Raw genomic sequence first — 24508 nt, 5'->3', positions numbered from 1 at the left:
CAATGTGTATGAATATCTGATGGGAGGGTGCAAAGAGCTCAGAAGCAGGCTCTTTCCAGTGGTGTTTGGTGAGGCAAAAGGCCCAAAACACAGGCAATTCCATCTGAACATCAGGGAACACTGTTTCTCTGTGAGAGTGGCCAAACATTTACTCAAGTTGCCCAGAGAGGTTGAGAAATCTCCTTGGAAATTCTGGACACAGACCTGTGAAACTGCCTCTAGGTGGTCCTGCATGAGCAGGAGGCTGGACAAAGTTACTGTCAGAGGTCCCTTCCAACTTCAACAGTTCTCTGTTTTTGTGAATTCAGCAGTGTTTTAAACACCTATGAACTGCAATATCCTGCTAATGGTGAGAATTCAAGATATCTGATTCTCATTACTTCACACTCAGTTTGTTTTTGATCTTTTGAGCTCTTACAACTTTCTCAACCAACCTGTTCACCAGACTCAGTTTAACAGTCATCAAAGAGAAAACATTGTGATAGAGTCAGATGGCTTCAATGCGACTTTATTTCCTCACCAAGACTTAGCTACATTCTGTTTCTGTGAGCTCTAAAGAAATGCAAGGAATGCCCTGGCAGTTAATGATCACTCCCTGCTGTTTTTTCTCTTATCCTCCTGGTCATTTTGTTCAGAACTTCCCTTGCTGGACCAATACTGCTGACTTGTGTCTGGGTGCCTCTGCTCTTCCTAGAGTTTCTTGCAATGACATGAAGACCTTCACAAAAAGTAAGCAATTAAACACCATCACTACCATTTCTCTTTGATCTGGATGGCAGCACAGATCTATCTTTAAAGCAGATTGCTGTTATTTTAGCTACCTTCTTCCCACTGACATGTCCAACTTCTCTGAAGTATGGCAGGGTTGTTACCTGTCTCTATCATGATCCAGAGATGTATGGGAGATCTAACCCATCTTGTAACAAAGCCTGGCACACTGCACATACTAGATCAGTTTGTGGTTTACAGTGTTGAATTTTTCTATTTCTGTGGAAACATCATACCAAGTTAAAGCTTTTCCTTACCTTCTCACTGCTTTGCTTGATTTATAGATTAGGGAAAAAAGCACAGATCTGTTCTGACAGATACCTCTTCTCACAGATTTTATAATTCAGAGTGCTATCATGCGAACAATTGGTTTCCTAGTAGAAGACTTTATGATGAAATATGGAGACCATTCTGTTAGAAACAAGGGGTGCATTTCTGCTCTAGAGACAGTGATGTCAATCAGGACTGTGCATCTCCTTTGAAGCTGATAGAATAAAAATAGCTAAAATCAGGGAAAGAGGTTTTCAATCAGAGAGGCCCAGGAATTATCCCAGATTAATTTTAAGGTGAAAACTCCACCCTGCTGCACTGAATATATATGCAGTGTAGGAAAGCATAGTACAGTTTTACCATTACCAACAGTAAGGTAAAAGATAAGAGACAATAGATACACAAGAGATAAGAGGTATTAAGGTTGCAATATCCTTTTGGACGAGCTCCACAGGGCAGTTTTTATCTCTCTCAAGCTCAGATACTGTCATACACCAATGGGCTGAGCTGTCCCACAGTGCCATGGCTGGGCTGCATCCAGGTATAGGATGGACTGGCCCCGTGGTTTAGTCCCCACTGGTGGCTTGGTCGTAAAGTCACGGGCTCCTCAGCTCCCTGTAGCACCACCTGCCTGACCAGAAATGCATCAATGGGTAAATTCAGTGTCCTGACAGATACTCCCATTTTTAGGACCCCCTCTGATAAATTTTGAATAACAAAAGTAGCCAATTTTAAAACCAGCACCTCTTTTTTTTGTCAAGACTCTGAAAGATGCTTCCTTTCATGACAAGATGATAACAGCAGAGTCAATTACTTGTTTTGGGATTGATGTTGCTATCAGGTTAAATACTCGTCCTCTTTTCTCTTCAAACATCCTCTCTTATTAGAAAATAACAATAGTTCTGCTGATGCACTTTGGAAAGACCATGTCTTCTGAATAAATGTTGTAGTAGTTGTATGGTGCCTCCAAGATGTCATGTTTCCAGTGAGCATAAGGTCAATAAGCCTCACAGCTGTGCTGCCCAGAACTCCCAGGTACCACCCTCATTTCCACATAGCCCTTCATCTTATTACCCCATCCTCACATTCCCATCCCAAGTGGAGCTGAAGTCACCCCTGAAAAATGAATTTACCATTTGTCATGAAAAATGTTTACAAGGATCATGTAAATCAGCACTACCCACAAAAAGATATGTGCTGTTGCTTTCAGGAGAAGAAAATCTAATATCATTTTTAGTGGCATAAATTTATTTATCTCATTATTTCAAATGAAATGCAAAATGAAGGGAGTTGATAACAGAACATGGCCTTTTACTTCATCAGTGTTTCTGAGCAAGTATTTTCGAGTCCTTTCTTATGCAAGACATTTAGTCTGCTTTCTGCTTGCAAATTATTTGTCAACAAACTTCAGTCTTAAAATATGGTATTTTGTTTTTCCAAAACAGTTTTGCAAACAGATTTCAGTCTCTTGAGTTCTTAATTTAGGATATTTGCTATTCACTTTTCATCCAGGCCCCACCATAATTTTGATTCCCTGACCAGACCAGAAATTCAGCCTGTCAGCCAACTTCCTATAAAATAAACATATGTGCTACTTATTTTTTCATCTTCTTCTGCTTTCCTTTCATATTTTCTTATCTCATTTCCTTTTCAGCAGTTTTCCCCCTACCTCTCTTTTTAAGTGCCTCTTTTTCTTTTTCCTCTTTCCTTGTCCCTATTTCATTCCATCCTCCCCCAGTCTCTCACCCAACAGATTCTCGAGTGTCATAGGAGTTTAGAAAAATGTGTTTTCTGCAAGTTTTCAAACAAGTTTTCCAAATCTGTATGAGACTCTTCCAAGAAGAGAGGGTTTCCTAAGTCAAGTGCCTTTTCTCTGGAAGCTTCCAGAGTATCTTGTTTCTCTGGAACAAGAGCAGAGTTGCTAAGTCCAGAAAGCAGCAGTTAATGGTTTCAGACACGCCAATGTTGCATACAAGTGTGTGCTATTCTAAAGAATGTAATAAGCCTTTACTAGCAGCTGAAATCCAAGGATATATATTTATTGGTTACCTATAGCCAAGAAAATGTGTTTAGCACATGAAAATTCTTCTATCAGGAAGTGCTCCCTGCAACATGTTATAATGAAAAGCATTTTGGCAGTTTTCTGAAAACTGCTGGGTCATTGATGGGAGTTTGTCATAGAAGAAAAGTCCTGCAGAGAACCTCAGAAAACCTCAGTATGATATAAATGGCTCTGGTAAACAGTCTTTTCCATCCATTGAGCTGATGTATCTGAAGTCAATAATGAGTAACACTGCAAGAGTTGCAAGCGATAATTTATTCAAGTATATATGTCATGGGAAAAACAAGCAGCGATCAGCTTTACTTTCTGATCAATTAACAGCACTCAGACAAGCAGAACTCAAATTATTTTGAAACCCCAAATGAACTGATCTAGTCATTAGGAAGTCTGTGGTGCTGCTTCATGCAAGCAGCTGTTCATTTTATCATATTTACTTTTACAAATGACTGTTATCATCCTGCAACCTTAGCTTTATGGCTCTTTGGAAACTACCCAATGTTTGATTTTTAAGAACTCTATATGCGGTTTAATCTACTTCAAGAGAGAATATTGAAAATTTTGAACAAATTGGAATTGCAGGAGGAAATGTTTTAACAGCTATTTGCAAGTAATAAAAATAGGATGTAAGCTCCCAGATAGTCCCTTCACAGCGATTGACTTTCTAATCAAGGAATTCAGTCCAACATTGCAGGCAAACCTTTGGGATGAAGAACTGTCTGACAGCTGCTCCCATTTAAGATCCTTACCTCAAAATGGCCTGCAGAAACCAGTCCCCAAGGCCAAGCAACCTTCTGCTGTACGTGTTCCCACTGCCTTCATGCTACCACCATTTGTTTAACCCACAGTGCCTCTGCTCCCATCCTTGCTTTCCCAGGAGCCTGAGTAACCCCATGGCTTCTGCTTATTGTCCGATGATGATGATTGTGGGTTTGACTTCCCAGAGGCATCTTTGGGATGAGTTGTGTTGGAAATGGGAGGGAGGTAATACATAAAAGACAACCTCTGCTCTTACTACAGCAGTAAAAACCTGAAAAATGGGATACTTCAGTGCAGCTGGCCAGTGCTACCAGCATCCTGCTCCAGCAAACACCCAGCTGGAGGAGCCCAGATCAGTGCGGAACATGTCAGTGAGCTACAGGATGAGTCAATTGCACCCTCCTTGCAGAATTACCTTTCTTCTTCTCGTTTTCACTTTTATTTTTACTATGGTTGTTATTTTAAGAATAAAAATGTGGAGGGAAAAAGGAAAATTATAGGAAAGGGCAAGTGGAAAGGGATATAAAGGGCACTTCAAGTAGAGAGAAAAGAAGATAACCAGGACAGTGGCAAGAACTTGCTGAAACTCTACATGTTGCCTTCTCCTTTGGTAAAATATAGCTTTCAGGCGCTCCTGGATCCTTTATTTCCTACATGCAGGTGGCTTTTTAAGATGGATTGCTTGGCATTCACAGGGTTTTTTTTCCCCAATCTCTTCATTTGGCAGCACATGCTGAAGCTACTAATGCATGTAGTCCAGGAAAAACAATTCAGCTGCAGAAAAGTAGCTTGTAAGTCTATTGTGTTGTAGAGAGACAGAATCTTTGGGAAAGAAGCTGCACTGCTGGTGGTGCTCTGTTATCCCTTAGTGACAGCACATGGTGGGCATTGGCCTTTGCCCTTGGGCACCAGCTCTGCCACAAGGGATGAAATATTAACCCCTAACAGCAGCAGCCTCTTCTCCCCTTCCCCATTTCAACTATCCTTTAGTGCCGGGAGGAGAGCCCTGGAGCCAGGCAAGGGGGGCTGTGCAGGCACAGAGGCACTCAGCAATGCCTCAGTGCCCATCCTCACCCATCTCAAGCTCAGCCAGGGAAAGCAGCAATGGCAGGAGGGGCATCAGCTGGGCTGCCATGTAACCAGCAGCAAGGCACAAGCCAGTGCACTTGTTTTACTAGATATGTTTTTATCCTGAAAAAAAAATACTTCATTTTTCTCTAGCTAGGCAGCTAAAGTGTGCTTGTTTGCACATGCTCTACTACAGATGAGGTTAATTCAATATTATCTTTATTTTGTGTGGGTGAAGCACTGGCTGCTGAAAAGACAAAAAGCTCTGTGAGTCTGGTGCTACTTTTTGCTGAAATGCTGGATGGGCCTGCACTTTGTTAAACAAGACAGAAATTATCTACCCAAGGGAAGAAGTCCATCTATCTGTCTGAGCCCAGGAGAGAAATTCAGTCTTTAATATGGGTCTTTCCTAAATTATTTATTCCTGTTAGCATAGTGTAAGGTTTCCATAGTCACTGGTTGTCTGTGATTTCTAAAGATGGCTCACTGCAGGGATCCTCCCTCACTATCTCATTTCCAGTTGTCTTGCTTTCCCTTTGTACAGGGGGATTTAATTGTAGCAAGCTGTTGAATAAAACTGTTGTACTGTTACTGCCCTTTGGTCCTTTTTTACTTCCTCAGCCATTTAGAGTTGCTGGGGGTCTGCAGACAGCTAGTAATTATTTCTTAGGCTGTTAAATATTGGGAATATGCTTAGTGCCATGCCGTACACCTGAGCCACAGCCTTCCAAGCTAAAATCCTCCTCCAAGGAGCACTGCTTTCCAGACTCTCCACCAGGGCTGGTCTCACCCTGAACACAAACCTGTCCTCCCAGGGGCTTCTCAATCCCCCGTGATGGATATAGGGCTGAAGTGGGATCCATATTCGTTATGAACTTCTATTGAAGTTCTGTTTTCTTTGCAGAGAGGGATCTGCAGATCCTGATGGACAGCAGGCTCTCCATGAGCCAGCAACACCCTTTTGGCCAAGAAGGCCAATGGGATCCCGCATTAGGCAGAGCATTGCCATCAGGTTGAGGTGATCCTGCCCCTCTACTCAGCCCTGGTGAGGCCACATCTGGAGTGCTGTGTCCAGTTCTGGGCTCCTCAGTACAAGTGGGACATGGAGCTCCTGGAGTGGGTCCAGTGGAGAGCAGCAAAGATGACTGAGGGCTTGGAGCATCTCCCTTACAAGGACAGGCTGAGCGAGCTGGGCCTGCTTGGCCTCGAGAAGAGACAACTGAGACAGTACCTCATCAATGTCTATCAGTATCTGAAGGGAGGGTGTCAAGAGAATGTTTCCAGGCTCTTCCCAGTGTTGCCAAGCAATAGGACAAGAGGCAGTGGGCAGAAAGTGGTGCTCAAGAAGTTCCACCTGAATACGAGGAAGAATTTCTTTGCTGTTCAGGTGTCACTGTCACAGACTGCCCAGAGAGGTTGTGGAGTCTCCCTCACTGGAGCCATTCAAGAGCCATCTGGACATAATCCTGTGCTATGTGCTCTAGGATGACCCTACTTGAGCAGGGAAGTTGGACCAGGTGACCCACTGTAGTCTCTTCCAACATGGCCCATTCTGTGATTCTGTGAAAGGATCTAGGGGAGGAGCCAGCAGGAAGAGGAAGGCTGGAGGGGATCTCATATACCCAGACAAGGGATCCTGTGAATGCTTCAGCTTCCTGTCACCCAAGGCAGAAATGTCAGTGCCAAACCTCAGCAGAAACCGTGGCTTCACACAGAGAGAGGTAAAAGAAGGGAACACTAGGAACAATCAAACAGCAACTCCAAAAATAGTTTGTTTGTGTAGAATCCTGAGACAGCTTTGGCAAGCTTGTTTACTGGGTGAAGTCATGAAAGTTCCTGAATTAAAAACGTGCCTCCTAGTGCAATGGCCAGCAGAAGACTTCTTGACCTAAGTGGCAAAATGCTGGCACAGACACATATATAACTAACACTATGACAGGACTCCATCTTGGCCTCATTCCTGACACCTACATCTTTGTAGTTATCAAACAAAGCCACAAAAATGCCATCATTTATTAGAACTTAATAATTTAAAAGATTTTGTATTTGCAAAAGAGAAAACTTAGGGAGTTTGGTAGAAAAAAAGAAAAGAAAGAAAAAGGTTTGGAACAATACAGTGTGAGAAAAAAAAAATCTGTCTGGAAAAAACATCCTTGCAGATATGTCTTGTATGTTGGTCATGCAATTAGAGCTAGTCTCACACAGCCCACAACTTACTACCTCTTTCACCTCTAAATAGGTGAGGGGCCTTTTGAAAGATTGCATCATCCTGCATCTTTAATAAAAGGGAATTATCCTCCCAGGATGCAGGCAAGCAACAATACATCTTCCTCAGAAACAAGGGCCATCATACCACAGTGTTGCTGAAATTGCATTTTCCAGCCACACAAAAAGATCCATGTGGGAGAGGCTTGGCCCCCAAAGCTATAATCTAGAAAATCCATTGTCCTTCCAGGGCTTGATAAAAGAGATGCAAGGACAGATTTGCCTGGACAAATGCTAAGCAATGAGCCTGGGGAGGGAAAGTTCAGACACACACGTGCCTATGTTTTTTGAGAACCACCAAGACCATTTCCCATTTCCACTTTCAGCTCATGCATAATTCACTCAGCACTCACTTAGCTACATTCACATGATGCTCTACTGTAACATCATGCATTTGGAAAAGCTTTGAGCCTTGCCATGAGAAATTATTTAAAAATTTGGGGTTTTTCACTTACTTGGATGAGCTGATCATTTTTGCTCACAAATTCTGCTGGCTCTGGACCTCCTGTGCAATTATTTATAACCATGACTAAAGAGTGAACTGAAGAGGGAAAAAGTCCTAGAAATTAGCTGCTTCCCTGATCAGTCTGTGATTTTTATCAAAGGAAACATTTGTTGGTTCCAGTAATTCATTAAGTCTCTATTGTTTCACAGTGCACACAGCAAAATCTTTGTAAAGTGTTTTACCATTAAATCCCTTGCTGCTATTTGTGGCTCTGCTGCTATTCAACGAGGTTTTCAAGGCTCTGGCTCACAGCCTTGTGTACAGCTTCTTATAATGGCCGGTACTATGGGAATCAAAGACTCCATTATATCAATAGATGGTACCTGTCACTTTGTAACATGCTTTTTATGGCAAGATATTTATTTTTCAAAGATGCATTCCTCCAGCTGTAATCCTACATGCTCCTCCTTTATGCTTGCAATGTGCCAGGCTTTAAAGCAAAGGACAAAGCAGCTGAAAATAGGAGTCTTTCCACCCACCCAGCCCGTTTCTTTTCAGATAGTGAGAAATTAAAACACAGGGCTTTGTGGATGAATTGCTGTCAGAGTCATTTGATAACTAGGATCCCAGTAGAAGCTTTTATAACAACATTAATAAAGATGTGCTAGCACTAAGATCCCTGCGTGCTGCATACCAATAACACCAGTTAGAATTACTGCCTTCAGATAACAAATCACACTTTTTTTAGGAGACAAAAAAATTTATTAGAACTGTCTTCCCTCCCTCCTCCCCAGGATTCAATAATGAATGTTTTTTTTCCAAAAAGGTGCTCAGAAGCACAATGCTGCAGCATCACTGCCAGCCTGATGGCTGCGCTTCCTGAGTCCTGTGGTGGAGAAATTCATTCAGAAGAGGTTAAATAAAAACCGCCCCTCAATAATTTGAAATCTGTTTCCTTATGTGCTTTGCTATTCCTTTTCTATGTTCCTTTCACTTAGTCACTGAAACCAGGACACCTAAATAGTGGGGCAGGTTTTGTTAATGAGTGACAGTGGCATGGGTTGGCGCTGAAGGGAGCAATGCCTCCCAGTGTGGCTTGGGAAGGCAGAAAGGATGTCTGCAGCAGACTGCAACCTGTCTGTCTCTACACTCCCAAGATGCAAGAAGTCAAACATGAATTGTGACGATCTGAGGTGATGCTGCCTTGCAGAGGAAAGGCAGGCACATGGAGCACAGGGGGTGGGTCTATGATCTCCTCCTCCCTCTCCCTGCTGTTGAATACTGGACCAAACAAGCTTTAATGTTGCCAGAGGAGCTGACTGGGATGGGGACATCAAGCAGTGAGGGAGGGGAGATTCCAGATCTGAATCTTGCACCTCGCTCTTCGACAATTTTATTGGGTTGTTTCTGGAATGTTTGATGTGCTGGGACGCTCTGCACAGCACATGCTCCACAGAAAGCCCACTGGCTCCTTGCAGCATGGAGACATGGCAGAGGACAAAGGTACCTTGCATCTCTGGAGAAAGGGTGCTTGGCACTTGTCTCAGAGGGGAAAAACAGCAGCTGGGTTGAGCCATGAGATTGAACCAATTTTTCTTCTCTTCCAATTCCCACAGCAAGCCCATCTCCAAGGAAGAAGACCAGGATGGCTGAGGTTTAACCAACAAGCTTGGACCAACAATGCTTGCAGCATTGAATCTTCTGGGATATGAGACTCTCTGTCTACTCCTAGTTTTATGTAGTGCCAGTCAGAGAAATATAAACCTGGAAAGGAGCTCCTGAGCCTGAAATACCAGTAATTTTCCAAATAAACTTGTCAAAATATTTCATGAGCTAACAAAATTTTGTTTTAATGATGACCAGGTTTTACATTACCACTATCCTATTCCAGATCCTCAGTACACTGGCAAGGAAAAATACTTGCTGAAGTGTATTTCCAGTTGTTTCTATGTGAATTATATTCTTTGACTTAGGTTTCCTTTTCCTGTTTCTCCAGAATTTAGCATCACAATGTCCTTGCAGGGAATAATTCCACCTCTCTTCAGCTTCAAAAAGATTAAACCAAGCCCTTGCTTTTCCCTACCACATCCATCCCACAGGCTGTCCTCTGCAGCTCCTCTATCCTTCATAAATGGGGATGCCACCAGCCTGAATGCTACTTCTGCTCCACTGGAAATGAGTCATCAGGGATATCCTCAGCCTGGATTTGCCCTTCATGGTTGGATCACATTGATGACAATATTCAGCCTGACTGGCTCAGTGACCCAGTGCTTTCTACTAATTTCCATTTCCAGCTGATAAAGTCCCATTATTTTTAGTGCAAATTCTCCACACTAGTCTTTAAATGGCATTGCCCTTCATTCCCCTGATGTTTATCACATTGTTTGCCTCTTTAGGACAGGCATTTTCTTCCACCCAATACTGTCATCTTCTCATATCAAGAATGCCTCCCACCTTCTTGTCACTCACAAACTTCAGAAAAACCCTCTTACTGTTAGTTTTAAGGATCATTCATTAGCCTCTATCCCAACTTAATATTTCTATAGTACATATATTTTGCCATGTTAATTGATAATTTAATTAAGTATTTCCGAATTTTTTTTAAGAAGACCATCAATATTTTATTCTGCTATGCAAAGAGATTGATGATTGCTTTATGTCTGAGGTATTTTATATTTAAGCCAATACAGCAGTTTATCCCCCCTGTTCTCCTCAGTATTAACACTTTCCCTCTTTATGCTGTCTAGCCTCTCATCTTCTGTACTTCCATTATAGATTGTCATACTGTTGTTTATTTGATTTTTCCCTTTTTTTACATTTGATCCTCAGGCATGGAGATAAAAGAAGCCCCTTCCACCCAGCTCCCTTCTTTTCCAAGTTAAAATTCTCATCATCATTTATGTCAGCTTTTAGCCAGGAGGATAGTGCCCCAACTGACTGGCAACTTTTCTACTTCTTGCAGCAATACACAGAATCAGGCACTCAGCATATTTTTGTGAGTAAAAGACATAAAAATACACCCAAGTGGAGTGGGTTTTTTGTTTGGTTATTTGTTTTTTTTAATTCTGGGCACACATTAGGAAGACTGAAATCTGTACCATTTCCCTGTGTACCACTGTAAACATGACCACAATACAGTATTTCATTTGCCTGTGGAATCAAGTGACTCTCAGTCCTGATGAGGCTTTTATGCAACAGCATCAAAGGGAGCTTGAGGGGATGTGCAAGAAGAGAGGAACAGAATTTATAACACTTATATAATCCAAAAAAAACTTTGCATTTTTAGACAGATGAGCAAGATGCCTGTGGAACTCTGGGGTTGTCCATGTGTCAGTGGTGGGGCTGGCCCAGGGTCACAACACCAGGTAAAATGGGTGTGAATGTGTATGGCAAAGCGGGGGGCCAGCCTTTGCTGACAGCATCGAGTCCTGCACACCTGCATGTGCTGGGGACTAAGAGCTTCTGGCCAAACCTGGTGGGTGGAAGCAAAGTAGCACCTTTGTCTCTGTTATCTGCCTTAAGTAGCTACCATGCTATCCCACCACTGTGACTATTAAGAGAAGAGAGAGAATATGTGAAAGAACCATAAACCCTGCATGCTGTGTTGCAGGCACAGCTGCCTTTTGTTTGTACATATAGCCACTGTTACTCTTCAGCTAACAAATTTGATTTGTGGCCCTTAATATCTTCAAAGTAATGCTCTTGCTAATGGTAGCCATGTTATTGATTTTCATAGGGGCATTTTACTCCATATGAATCCATTGCTTTTAAGACAATTAATCATGCATGGCTAACTTAACTGCAATGACGGATTTAATGTGAATATTCAAGTAGTGCTTCACTTCAGGGTTTGTCAACAGCTACCATCTGAAGACAATTTCAAAGCCTTAAGAAACTGCTTAATATAGATATTGGATGCTTACCAGTTCATAAGACCCTGCCCCAGCTGCCTCATATATTTTATGCAGAACAAAATCTTCTAATTAAGTAGATGAAAGAAAAGAATTAACATACCACCTAGGGGACTGAACATACATGATTATTAAGCAGTATAAAAAAAAATTTAAAAGGCTTGCCCAGCTCAAAAAAAAAAAAAAGGATTAAAAATGAACTGACTGGGGGAGCAAACCATCATTACACTGCAACAGGGAAATGAAAGAGTTCAGACAGACCTAATACCACAACTGATACTGCAGGGATGTGCTGAAAGTAAGGTATAAGGTTTTTCTGAAGCAGCTGTGTGTGCTTTTTAATTTCCTGAATCCACTTTCATTTCCCTTTTTGGGATACCATTATGGAGATTTTCTCAAAGGGCCCCACACAGCTTCCCATGGATGCAGTGGGATCCTGCATCCCACCCCCACATCTGACTGCTACAATCCCTGCTAGAAACAAAGGCTCCCATTTTCAGTCCAGGTCCAACAGCTAAACAGGGAAAATATATGTTCTCCTGACTTCCCACAGAGCCTGAGAAGCTCCAGCCTTCCACTGCTTCAGCAGCAATGTTTGGTACTCATCAGTGGTAGTCATGCTGCCTGCACCATCACACCAATCTCCATCCTTCTCCCGCGCCATGTGGGAATGTATGTCTGGGAAGCAGAGGGGTGATGAACAGAGCCAGAGCACTGGTTGCAACCAAACATAGGCACAGTTAAAAAGGAGCTACCTGACAACTCCTTTGGGGTGAGGACCATGGGAAAGAGGTATTTTCATTTCAGGTTTAATGTGACAAACTTAATGATAGAAATTACACATGTGGTTTGCCCATCCCAACTTCCATTACCTCCAGCTTTCATTGCCTGCCTGCAGAAACAGTTACCTTCATTAGGATTTTTTCAGCTTATCCACAAACAAATGTAAGTCTTCAACCACACCAAGAGACTTGCTTGTTCTTTAATGGGAAACAGGCACATTGGGGATATGGTCTTGTATACTGTAACGCTTACACAGGGAGGGAAGTAGCTATCATCTCAGTATCAGGATAGTGAGAACCAGACTTAGTCCATGCTAGACAGGGCTCAGACAGTCACAAGTTTGAGAGTAGAGATCTTAAGCAAACTTAAAAAAAAGAGGCAAGAACTTGGAATAATTTTTGAAGAAAAACTAATTTAATCTGTGAAGATGGGTGGAAGAGCAATGCAACATATGTGTCAGATGAGCCTAGCATCTTTCTTAGAAACAATAATTGATATTTTTAACTATTATTACTATGCAATGCTAAGACCAAAATTTCATTTATCTAAACATCTGTGAAACATCTGCTATACAGCCACACATGAGGTAATTTTATTTTGAGCAGAACAAGTAAAAGCCATGTAGTGTAAGGATGCTTGAAGGGAGAATGTCAACGTGATGGGCTGAATGAAGATGATGAGCAAAGTTTTTCAAAAACTTGATCTGGTTTAGTTTTAGCAATATTAATAGTATGAAAAGTGATAGCAAAACTTGCCAAGTACACTGTCCTCAGTATGGAAGAGGCTGTCACACAAGGAGAGGGAGTCATGAGGACAGGAGGAATCCCAAAGGAGTTCCATAACACACAAGGACATGCCCATCAGCAATAGTAATAAAAATGTGCACTGCAATCTGAGAGTTCCTCAGCTGGCAACAAACACATGAAGCAATGTGTGGATGTTTGTGGATGCACATGAATACTTACACAAACATGTACACTTGTACAGACACACAAGCACATGTGTATCACGGATGTCTCCACACCTTGCAGCCATGACAAAGACAAGTGGAAGGTTGTAGTGACTCCAGCAAAACACACTCTGTCCTTGGGGTCTCATGCAGTTCCAGCCACCTACATACAAGAAAACTGAATTTAAACTGGACTAGGCACTGGGGAGAGCTTTTAGGATGAACAGAGATACTCACTGTGTTTAGTTGAGAGGACTAGGACAACTTGGTTTGCTTCACTGAGCAAGACCTGCAGGAAGGACAAGGACTCCTCTACCTTAGATGAGTAAACTCTGGAAAGGGAAAAACTATTTCAGATAAAATACAATGTTGTACAAAAACGAAAGGCACAAGCCAACCAAGAAAAAATTAGACTGGAAATCAGGAGGTTGTTTCTGATCACTGCAGCCAGCAAAAGCCACAAAGTGAGGCCAAGGCAATCTCAAGGGAAGAGACAATGCAGAGAACCTTTCTGGACTGTACACATAGGAATGCCATGGGCTCAGCAGCCCATTGCAGATGATTTAGTGGTTGTAGCTGGTGATGTCTAGGTGAACGATGCTTCATTCTGTGATGACACCAAGGTAAATTTCAATTGACCCCTATTCCATTGCAAACATCTCATACTGCTCTATTATCCATAAATCAGTTAGCATGCTAAAATACATTTCAGGAAGAACTCTCTTGCCTGGGGCCTTTAATAAGGCATTTAAATGTGCCTTCTTTAGTCCTGTTGCTGCCTGTTTGAAATATATAAATAAATAATCAGTACTCAGTACATTGATTAGCTCTATCTATTTTATAGTAAAAATACAGTACCCTTGTTTATTAATTTCTATGTAGTGTCTAAAAGAGAATTAGATAACTAATAAAAACTATACTTACTATTTAACAATTATGTTGAAGAAAAGTCTTGAGGACTCCACAGCAAACATTACACAAAATTATGAAGAGATAAAGGAAGCATAAATAGCACTCTGTTGCAAGGGGCACTAGTGTTTTCTTCAATATTTGGGAAATAATTAGGGAATCTTACCCAACTCTTTATCAATAATGGATAATAGTACAACATCACTGTGGTATTTGAAGTACATAAACTTAAAGTTATCCAGAAACTGCAAACTCTTCTTTCAGATCAACCTTTTTGAACAGAAAGTGGTGTACAAAAATAACTAAGAACTAGTGTCTTGTGACTGTGTCTAGCCCTCAAAAATATTTTTCTTCTGTTGTGAGCATGAGTGACCTAAATCTTTTAGCAACTCTTATTTATTGTAATTTAGAACTGTTTTATCAGGGTTGGTGAAGAAGATCCAGTTTTACACCTAAGAATGAGAACATAATCAGAACCACTATTTTCAACAGAAAATAATTAAATCAAGCATATTTCCTTCATGTGAATTATCCATGAATGGATTTAAATGTCACTCTTTCACCTTTATTCACAATTTTCTAGGGATTTCAGTAGATCTGTTTCAGATCAAAGAATTCTGAGTGATAATTCACCTTTTTCATGGGGGTGTCCAGACACAAAACAATGACAATATTCTTCTGCAGGCAGAGGAATAAATGGTAGATTCTAAATGCAGAAGGAGTGCTTGCAAAGCCTTTATGCCAATAGAAGCCTAAACATGACTTTATGCAACTATTAAACTACTTCTTCCTAAATTACATTATTATGATTATCATCATCATCATCATCACTATCATTATATTTACAAAAAGTAAAATATTTTTCACAAGAGGAAATTATTTTCGCTTAAATGAATAACCACACTTTTATATATATACATTTATACATAGATGTGTGTGCGTGTTCAGTGTCTTCTCAGCATGAGTAGAGAAGTAACTTCTGGCAGTGTAGCAGCTAATAACAGTACTGTGCTCTGGAGTGTCACTACAATTGTAGCTCTGAAGACATCATGATAGTAAAGATTTTTGTATGTATTTATGAAATTTTTCTTATCTCTGTGGGTAGTAACATATCCTCAGGTACAGACGAAAATGTCTTCAGTGCATTAATATTGATAGTATTATTTGTATCTTAGAATTATGAATGCAGGATGTTAAAAAAAAAATTCTTTAGTACTAAGAAGTGGTATGTTGCTTCAAAGATAATCCTCCAGGGATAAATCCCAAACATCAGCTTCATAAAGCTTCACAGAGCGTGTAAACATAAGAGCAGAAGGGCTGCAGGGAGTGAGGTAAAGAAGTGGCATTGTAAATATAACTTTGCCAACATGATTCTTATCTAATTTTGTTGATTTATTTGGACTTTGCATTTTGCATCTTTCAAAGGGTGGAAGAAGTTGACACAAGATTTGGTTCCATCTGGTTTGGTCTATAAAGCTGGAGATGTGAGTGCACATAAAATATTAGAAGGGACCCAAAAGAGACTGTTTTCCATCCTTTGTCTTTTTTTCCCTCTCTGAAGGACAATTCAGTGCTGTCCAAGCCGGAGAACAGTAAACTCCTACAGTCATAAGGATCTTCTCACATCTGAAAACACGACTACTGCAACTTATTTTTCTCTACAATTCCCCGTTTTCCTGTTGATCAAGCTGTGCTGCAGAGCCACCAGAGAGAAGCACCACAACTGGCTATATTTGGACCACTTGCTGTTCTTCAGATGGAAAAAAAAAAAAGGGAAAAAATGTGCTCCCAAATTACTGTTTCTTTTTCCATGTCCTGGTCAAATGCAAACAGCTGCACACTGAGAGTCACAACATTATTGTGTACTATTATAGACTAACAGGAGATGCTGAGATCAGCTCCGGCATAGCCCCAAGGAGCCTCGCTCGGCAGCACACAGGGTGTGACTGCACAAAGCACTCCATCACCCCACTGGGAACACTCTTGGCTGCTTTTGGGCAGTGACTGAGACCCAGTGGCTGAAATCTCTAAGAAAGAAGTAAAAAAAACCCAAAATGTGTAATATCAAGCTGAAGAGGCACTGACACAATTTGGAAAGCAGCAGAGGAAGAAAGTATTTCAAAGAAACTGCATGGAAAAGGAATAATTCAAGTAAAAGCAGAACACTGTCCTGAAAACATGTTTAAGGAAAAATAAAATTTAAAAAAGACAAAAAGGAGAAAAGGCACAGAAATATTAGATTGAAAACAAAAAAAAAGCATATCTAGAAATATAGATTACTACTATCTAAACAGGAAATATATCACTACAGGGGAGAGAGAGATACAATTGCAACAAACCCACAGTTTTCTAGGAAGCTGCATGCAGAGAGGATCTGAAGCCTATATAGCCTTCCTGGCCAGGGCCATACAACCAATCACCAGTAAACTTGGACCTTCCTAGCTGTGTTGCACACTCTTCTAAAAGAGCAAAACAAAGGGTTCACGTCTCTAAAGGCTTTGCCATGGGCAAGTCAGCTAGGAGAATCCTGGACTGGGCCAGGAGCAGAAAGGGAGATCTGTTCAGCACCCCCAGCCAGAAGTGAGGGCCCTTCCCAGCAGATGCAGGGAAAACAAGGAGTATCAGCTGATGAACCTTCAGCACCTAGAAACAAGGGCAGTGTCAGCTGTGAGCTTGTTCAGCTCACACAGGCAGAGGCAACCATGGAAACCCAGGAGCACATCCCCAGCTGGGGTGCCCCACAGCACCCCCATTTAAGTAACCTTTTGGGACACCCAAAACCACTTGAGAGTGAGTACCTAATACTGCTAGCACTAATCAGGGAGATGACTATCCTGATTAATCAACAACCAGGGAATGACAGTGACCCCAGGTAGATACCTTGGAGCAGGGGGAGGAGGATGACATTTTTGGGCCTGGCATCACCCCACAGCATCCCAGCAGCACACAGCCTGTACCCCAGAGCATGGGGTGGCACGGGGGGTACGCCACTCCTCAGGGTGCACATGGGGCCATGAGGGGCACTGCCCTAGACAGGGTGAGGCAGCAGATCTGGCGTGGGCACTGCAGGTGTACCTTCTACTCCACAGGAGGGGCTGCACATAGGAACCTGCACCCACACACAAAGCATGGGGTGGTGTAATGCACACTGCCTGGGAGGGGGAGCTCTTAAATGTTGGGGCTATAAGGGCATGCTTAGAAATCTGCAGGCATTTATTAACATTTTGCAACTGTCTAGTGCTGTGATTTATATGATGCGTCACTGATAACAGCTTAAATATGCACTGCTAATAAATCAATAAATTGCTTTAATTTCAGTTGGACTTAAACCATGTGAGCTGACCAGTTTTTCCATGCAGTAGGGCTGCATGTGCCATTGGTGCTATATGAAGACAGGACTGATTGCACTAACTTCCACAAGCAATTTTAGCACCTAACCTACCTTCCAGTGCTCTCCTGATGATGATGATCAGTAGAACAGAGATGTGCACATGCTCTTTGTGCCAAGCTCCAGGGTAATTCTTTCATAGCTCAGGTTTCAAAGATACATTTTTTCTCTTTCCAGTTTCCTGGAGCGGTTGCACAGTATTGGATTATTTCAGATAAGTTTCAGTAGTGAGTAAATGAACTTGTGATTCTTAATGACAGCTGTGAGAGCTCACATCTTTGCTACTGTCATTGTGCTGCTGGACCATGACTGAAGAAACAACCACAATTTGATCTGTTGGAGAAATGCAGTGAAATGCAGAGTAACAGGGACTGTGTGCATATTGTCAAGGTACCTAAAATAGATGTGAGCCTCACTCTCTGCTGACTGCTGGACAGCTAAAACTCTGATCCAAAGCAGGACATCTTCTAGATCATGAAATTATAATTTTCATACCAAAAAGTATGAAAGAACATTGCCCTATTCCTATTATGCAGCACTATAGACTGCTGATGCTGACACTCTCCTGGGTAAATGTCAGCATAACTCTGCATTGTGGACATATTTCAATGATGTTCTTGAGTATATTACTCAGGGAATTTAGGAAAAAGACTACAAAAGGAGAATTTCAGGTCTCAGAATGTTATGTTTCTGGTCAGGTTTCATAAAAAGAATCCCAAATCCCAGTAGCTGGTGATAAAAATCTCCATTACAGACCTAACTAAAATAAATAGGCAAATCTGTATGGTCCAGATCAGCACATGTTTGCCTGAGTGAACCATCACAATTGATCTATACATAGAAGAAAAGCAATCAGAAGACTATATCTCACAGAACACCTTATGAATATTTCTGCTGCATTAAAAAAAAAAAGAAAAAAAAGAAAAAAAGAGAGAAGCTTGTTTTGCTGAGTGAATTCTATGAAAGGAAAATGATGTATTTCTCAGGGCCACTATGAATTGACTGGAAAACTACCAACATCCACCAAACATACGGTTTTATGTGGAAGAGTATGCCACATCTCCCATTCTGCTTTCCAGTTCAACAGTGAATTTGCCCTAATTTGTTAACTACAAACACAAAGCATACTTCCATGTTTCCTGCAAACTGGGAGCTGGTCTATTTGAGCAGTGACCCCAGAACACCCCATAGCTCCCAACACGGATCGACACGCTCCTTTGGGCCAGAGGTGCTCCCGGTGGCACTTCACAGTTCAGTGCTTTCCAGCTGCAACAGCTGACTTCCTATTCTATGGAAAGAGCAGTTGGAAAATCAATAGTTCTTTGCTGATTAATAACTGATTTTTCCACTGACCAAAATGTAGCATGGGTCCCACTCTAGCAGGCAAGCACAGGTCATGCATGGCTGCAGCTCCACTCTTAATGAGGCAGAACTGAAAATTCCTTCCTTCCTTCCTTCCTTCCTTCCTTCCTTCCTTCCTTCCTTCCTTCCTTCCTTCCTTCCTTCCTTCCTTCCTTCCTTCCTTCCTTCCTTCCTTCCTTCCTTCCTTCCTTCCTTCCTTCCTTCCTTCCTTCCTTCCTTCCTTCCTTCCTTCCTTCCTTCCTTCCTTCCTTCCTTCCTTCCTCCCTTCCTCCCTTCCTCCCTCCCTCCCTCCCTCCCTCCCTCCCTTCCCTCCCTCCCTCCCTTCCCTCCCTTCCCTCCTTCCCTCCTTCCCTCCTTCCTTCCCTCCCTCCTTCCCTCCCTCCCTCCCTCCCATCTCTCCTCACCTTGCCACTTCCTTCCCCGCAGCAGGGCTCCAAGAGCACAGGAATTGCAGGAACTGCAGGAAATTCAGGAAGTGCAGGAATTGTAGGAAGTGCAGGAATTGCAGGAGCTGCAGGACTCGCGCAGTTCCCCCGCCCCGCCGGCCCCGCCGCGGTCGCCAGGTGGCGCTGCCGCCCGCCCTTTGCGCCCGGCCCGGCCCGGGGCTGAGGGGGCCCGGCCCGGCCCGGGGCTGAGGGGGCCCGGCCCGGCCCGGGGCTGAGGGGGCCCGGCTCGGCCGCTCAGCCGCAGGGCCCCTGCACGGTGCGCTTGTGGACAGGGCTTTATTTTGAGCGGTTTTGTTTATGTACCCATCTGTTTCATCTCTCTGCAGGCATGAGGAAGGGACCGTCAGGAACTCCACGAAGCTGCAGGACGTGTCCCGGTCAGGCTTCCTGGGGAGGTGGTCAAGGGAAGAGGATGGTGTGGCAGATAATGCTGAAGACCTCAGGTCAGGCGATGTGGACTCTGGCGCTCCCTACCCTGGGTCTGGTGCTTTTCTTTCATCACAGCAGCGCCAAGGGCCTGGCGAGGATGCTGGCCAAGTGCTCCGGCTCCTGCGGCTCTGAGCAGCCACAGCGGGGCTCCTGCGCTCAGAGGCTGAAGAGCTCTTTGGGAAATTACCCTATGGAGCTCCGCGCTTTGCAAAGCTCTGTGGCAGGATTTCATTAGCCCCGCTTTAGGGAGAGCCTGCCCACGCTGGGACAGCCGGGCACACGAGGAGAGGGCTGCACCACTACTGCTCCCCGTCTGGCTCTAGGGCATCTGGCCGTGATGGACAGCCGGAGCAAGTGGCTCACAGGGGTTAAAGTCAACGCTGTTAGATCATCTAACCAAATAGTTATTTAATATGAGTCCTTTAATTTGCTGAGGATTTCCTCTTCTGAACTCTAAATATGTCCCTTGCTAAAGTATGTTTTCTTGCAAAGTGTCCAGCATGGATAACCAGAAATGGAGAGTTCACAACCCACATCAACCCATATCAACACAAGCTTATTCAGCTTTGCTATTTCAGGCATGCTTCATGTTCCATTTGATTTTGTTACATTTTATCCACCTGCCTGTAGCTCCTATAATACCTTTCCCAAGTAGTTCAAAGAGCCCCTTAGCACCTGGATTTTCTTCTCATGAAGGTATTTATAAGACAGCTCTGGATCTTTCTCATAACTCCATCAGCAGGAAGGCTTGTCCTATACTACAGGGCAATCCCTTCAAGCCTTGTTTCAGCTTCATGGGGCCTTCTGCATTGCTTACAATTTTTCAGCAAATAAATGTGTCTGCCCTCAGTTCTTGCAAACAGTGTTAGCATGTAACATGCCAAATGGAAACATACACCGGGATGTAAAATTAAAGGTCCTGATTCCTGTTCACATTGGGGACCTTTAACTAAGCCTGGCAAATTACTTTTCATTTAGATCCAATGTACAGCTCCCCTAAAATGTTGGTGTTGGTAAGGGGCCAGACTGTAAATAAGAGTTGACTCTCAATTATTTTTATTGACTGAATACCAAACCACTGACTGTACTGCTAAGGTTACTGCACTTTTGCTCCTTTGTATTATTAGACTGGCACTCACATACCAAGAGTTGTCTGTGCACACACCCTAGTATTTTACAGTGAAATACATAGATTTATTTCCATCTTGCCTTATTTAGAGAGAGCAAAGGTGCAGTCCCTGAGAGGGCTGCTGCTCTGTGTTAGATTGGATATGGGATACCTGACAGACTTCTCTCCAACCCTACCTTGGCATAACTTCTCTCACTCCTTCAGTGGATACACATGCCTGATTTATGTCAGCATTAATAAAATAAGAATCAAATCTGCTGCTTGTGCCCTAAATTTCCATTACTCCAGACCACCTGCTAAGACATCCTTGCTTCTGCATTCAGAAATTTCCTTTGTTCCCTTTCAATACGCCATTAGTAACAGCTAAATAGGGGGGCTGAAAGGCGATAAATACATCTGCATTTCTAAGCATGGCTGATGCTTTCTTTCCTTAAAATTACTAACATGTGGCATCCATTTGCCTGAGTCATTAATTCCCCTTTTACGGAGACTGCCTCTGTTATTTTTATGCTTTGTCCTTGATGTTTGCTTACACTGTCCCTGTTTTCCATGTCAGAGAGCACAAGGTGCTGTACCCCATTAAGGATGACTAATACACAGACAGAGAGGAAAAAAGAAAAAGGTTAAACCAGAAAGAAATGCATACTAGAACCATCACAGAGTACTTAACTGAAAAACCCTGCTGCTCACATGAAAGCAGTCTGGGAAAGGAGACTATTAGAAAATGAATGCACATGACTGAGGTGGAAATACAATTAAACCACCAGAGTAAAATAACAGAAAATGTAGTAGTAAGGTTAATAATAAACTCCCGTCATGAAAGCACGAAGTGTAGAAGGGAAATTACACTGCCAGTCATCATCTCTGTATTAGGAAACTCATTAAAACCAGAGCAGTACCACTCCTTTCAAAGGAAAATTTGGATGGGCATGAACAACACTCAACTGGCAAGAGGCAGACATGTCCAGGGGAGCTCTATGTGGATGTAAAGAAAGGATGATCCTGCTGCAGATGCTAATGCAATATTTTCATTAATTGGTTTATGCACTTATGGTGCATATTCATCGCAAGCACAGCTTATTGCTCACTACTACTCCCTTGGCTTCCTTTTATCTCATTCTGCCTCACCTACCTTGCAATTTAAAGCCCTATATTTCAATTTCATGACAGGACAATCTGTAGCAAAATCTTTGCTCCTCTCTGCTTCAATCATCCCAGCTCATCTGATTCCTGCTTCACCAGTACTCAGCTCTCTTCATATTGCCTGTCCCAGTTTCATGCTTTGCACTCCCAAATCCTCTCCTTAAAATTTATTTTTCCCTTCCTCTGCCTTTACTTAGAAGCTAGCCCAATGCACTTGGCTCCTTGTGCAGCTGGATCACCTTGTGTCAGGAGTTGGAGATGTTAATAGACTGGAGAAATCAGGAACCTTGTGGTGTGAAAGAAGGGGTCTAGGGATGGGGATGTGCATAAATGTGGCTGCCTGCGCAGCTTCTGCCCAATATAAAAGTCAATAACAGTGAAATAAAAAATTTGATGAAAACAACACATGTAAAAAAGCATTTCAGGTCTGCTTTTTATTGAAGGCGAAAGCTCTGTCAATACAATTTGCTGAGGCTCAGAGACCTTTAAATAATTAGAATAACTCTTCTGCATCTAATTTGAAAAGTGCAAGGGTTGCCAAAATAGATGTTGTTTTCGTGTATTCCTCTGTGGGTATATATTATAAGCACACACTCAAATATGCATTCATATTGGGAGCTTTTAATCCTTAGCTGTAATTCTTCAAATTCCCAAGGTAAAGATACCACTGCAAAATTTCACAATAACTTTTTTTCATTTTTTACCATTAAAATAACGTTTTAAAACAATATAGCTACAGTGGCAAATGACTAGTCATCTTCAAATTGATTTAAACCCAAATGTTAAACACCCAGGGATGCTTAAAAATACAGAGTTGGGACTGAGTGAACCATTCCCAATGACCTTCACAGCCCTTCCAAAACCTTGTTCAACCCTGTGAAAAGTGCATCTGCACAGGGGAGATTCTCACATTCTGTGCACTTTCTAGATGTAGAAAACTACTGCCTCAATGTTTATCTGCTGTACCATTCTGTGCTTTCAGATGGTGAAGAATGTCATGGGCTTATCCATGGCCACATGCTTTGAGGTGTTCAAGCATGACCTCACTGGTCACAGCCAGTGACACTCCTAGGTGTACCTTCTCCAGTGTGGCCTCATCCTTAGGCCACATCCCATCAGACATACAACTACTGCACAGATATTTCAGGTGTCCTGCTCGCACACTGACTCGTGTCAGAGTCAGTGGTCAGAGTCTCTTCAATTCAAGCTCTCACCAGAATTCCAGCCTGTCCAATAGAGCAGCACGGAAACAGCAGTGATGCCCTGGCCATCAGCCAACCCAGGCTGTTATCAAAATGTTCCCAAGCACAGCAGAATAAGATGATAAGCAGCACAGCAGCACAGCAAGCAGCGAAAGCAGAAAGCAGCCACTAATGAGCACTCGGCTCTGATACACAGTCAAGCAAGTGAGCCTCATGGCAAGCACAGAAGCCTGCCCATTAACAGCTAAACAGCAAGAGCAGCTACAAATTCAATCAAGCACATTCTAATCAAATCTGCTGTTATCATGGACACTTTGAACCCCATGTTGGGCACCAAAAAGAAATGTTGTGGTTTAAGCCCAGCAACTAAGTTCCACACAACTGCTTGGTCTGTCACCTCCCCTCAGTGGGATGGGGGAAACAATTGGAAGAGTAAAAGTGAGAAAACTTATGGGTTGAGATAGACAGTTTAACAGGTAAAGCAAAAGCCTCACATGCAAGCAAAGCAAAACCAGGAATTCATCCATCATTTCCCATGGGCAGACAGGTGTTCAGATATCCCCAGGAAATCAGGGCTCCATCATGTGTAACAGTGACTTGGGAAGATAAACCCCATCCCTCTAAAAGTCCTCCCTCGCCTTTTTCTTTCTACTGCTTTATATACTACTTTAGATATAGCATGTGTAGGGTATGGAATATCCCTTTGGTAGTTGGGGTCACCTGTCCTGGCCATGTCCCTTCTAACTTTTTGTGCACCCCTAGCCTCCTCACTGGGGGCTGGGGTCAGAAAAGGCCTTGACACTGTGCAAGCAATGCTTGGCAATAATGAAAACATCCCTGTGTTATCAACTTTGTTTCCAGCACAAATGCAAAACATGGCCCTATTACTGGCTACTGTAAAGAAAATTAACTCTACTCCAGCCAAAACCAGCACAACACTTTGAAGAGGGGTCCTATTTATACAAATATATACATATCTGTAAATATTATTTATGTATATATGAATGGAACACTGCATTCAATATGAAAATGGTTAACTTAACACATGGACAGTGGGGTTGAATGCATCCTCAGCAAGTTTAAGGATGATGCCATGTTGAGTGGTGCCTTAGATTCACTGAAGGGAAGGGATGGTACCCAGGAGGACTTTGACAGGCTTGAGAGGTGGCCCATGCAAATCTCATGAAGTACAACAAGACCAAGTACAAGGATGTTTCATCATT

The 24508-nt window shown here is 42.6% G+C and overlaps 2 long non-coding RNA genes across 3 annotated transcripts; one reads left to right on the top strand and one right to left on the bottom strand.

Moving 5' to 3' along the window:
- Positions 1-12723: 12723 nt before the first annotated feature.
- On the bottom strand, positions 12724-19415 carry LOC111925819 (uncharacterized). Its single transcript, XR_015282934.1, has 4 exons — positions 19341-19415; positions 17629-17907; positions 13515-13609; positions 12724-13440 (listed from the first exon to the last, which is right to left on the bottom strand). It is a non-coding gene; the product is annotated as an uncharacterized LOC111925819 (long non-coding RNA).
- On the top strand, positions 19415-22499 carry LOC111925820 (uncharacterized). 2 transcript variants are annotated; one of them, XR_015282933.1, is made up of 2 exons: positions 19415-19499; positions 19709-22499. It is a non-coding gene; the product is annotated as an uncharacterized LOC111925820 (long non-coding RNA). The 2 variants fall into 2 exon arrangements; XR_002862478.2 differs by lacking the exon at positions 19415-19499 and adding an exon at positions 19522-19638.
- The last annotated feature ends 2009 nt before the right edge of the window (positions 22500-24508 follow it).

This window comes from Cyanistes caeruleus, chromosome 2 (genome assembly GCF_971803275.1).
Source record: "Cyanistes caeruleus chromosome 2, bCyaCae1.hap1.1, whole genome shotgun sequence".
Lineage (NCBI taxonomy): Eukaryota > Metazoa > Chordata > Aves > Passeriformes > Paridae > Cyanistes > Cyanistes caeruleus.
This window is presented reverse-complemented; position numbering and strand designations above follow the sequence as displayed.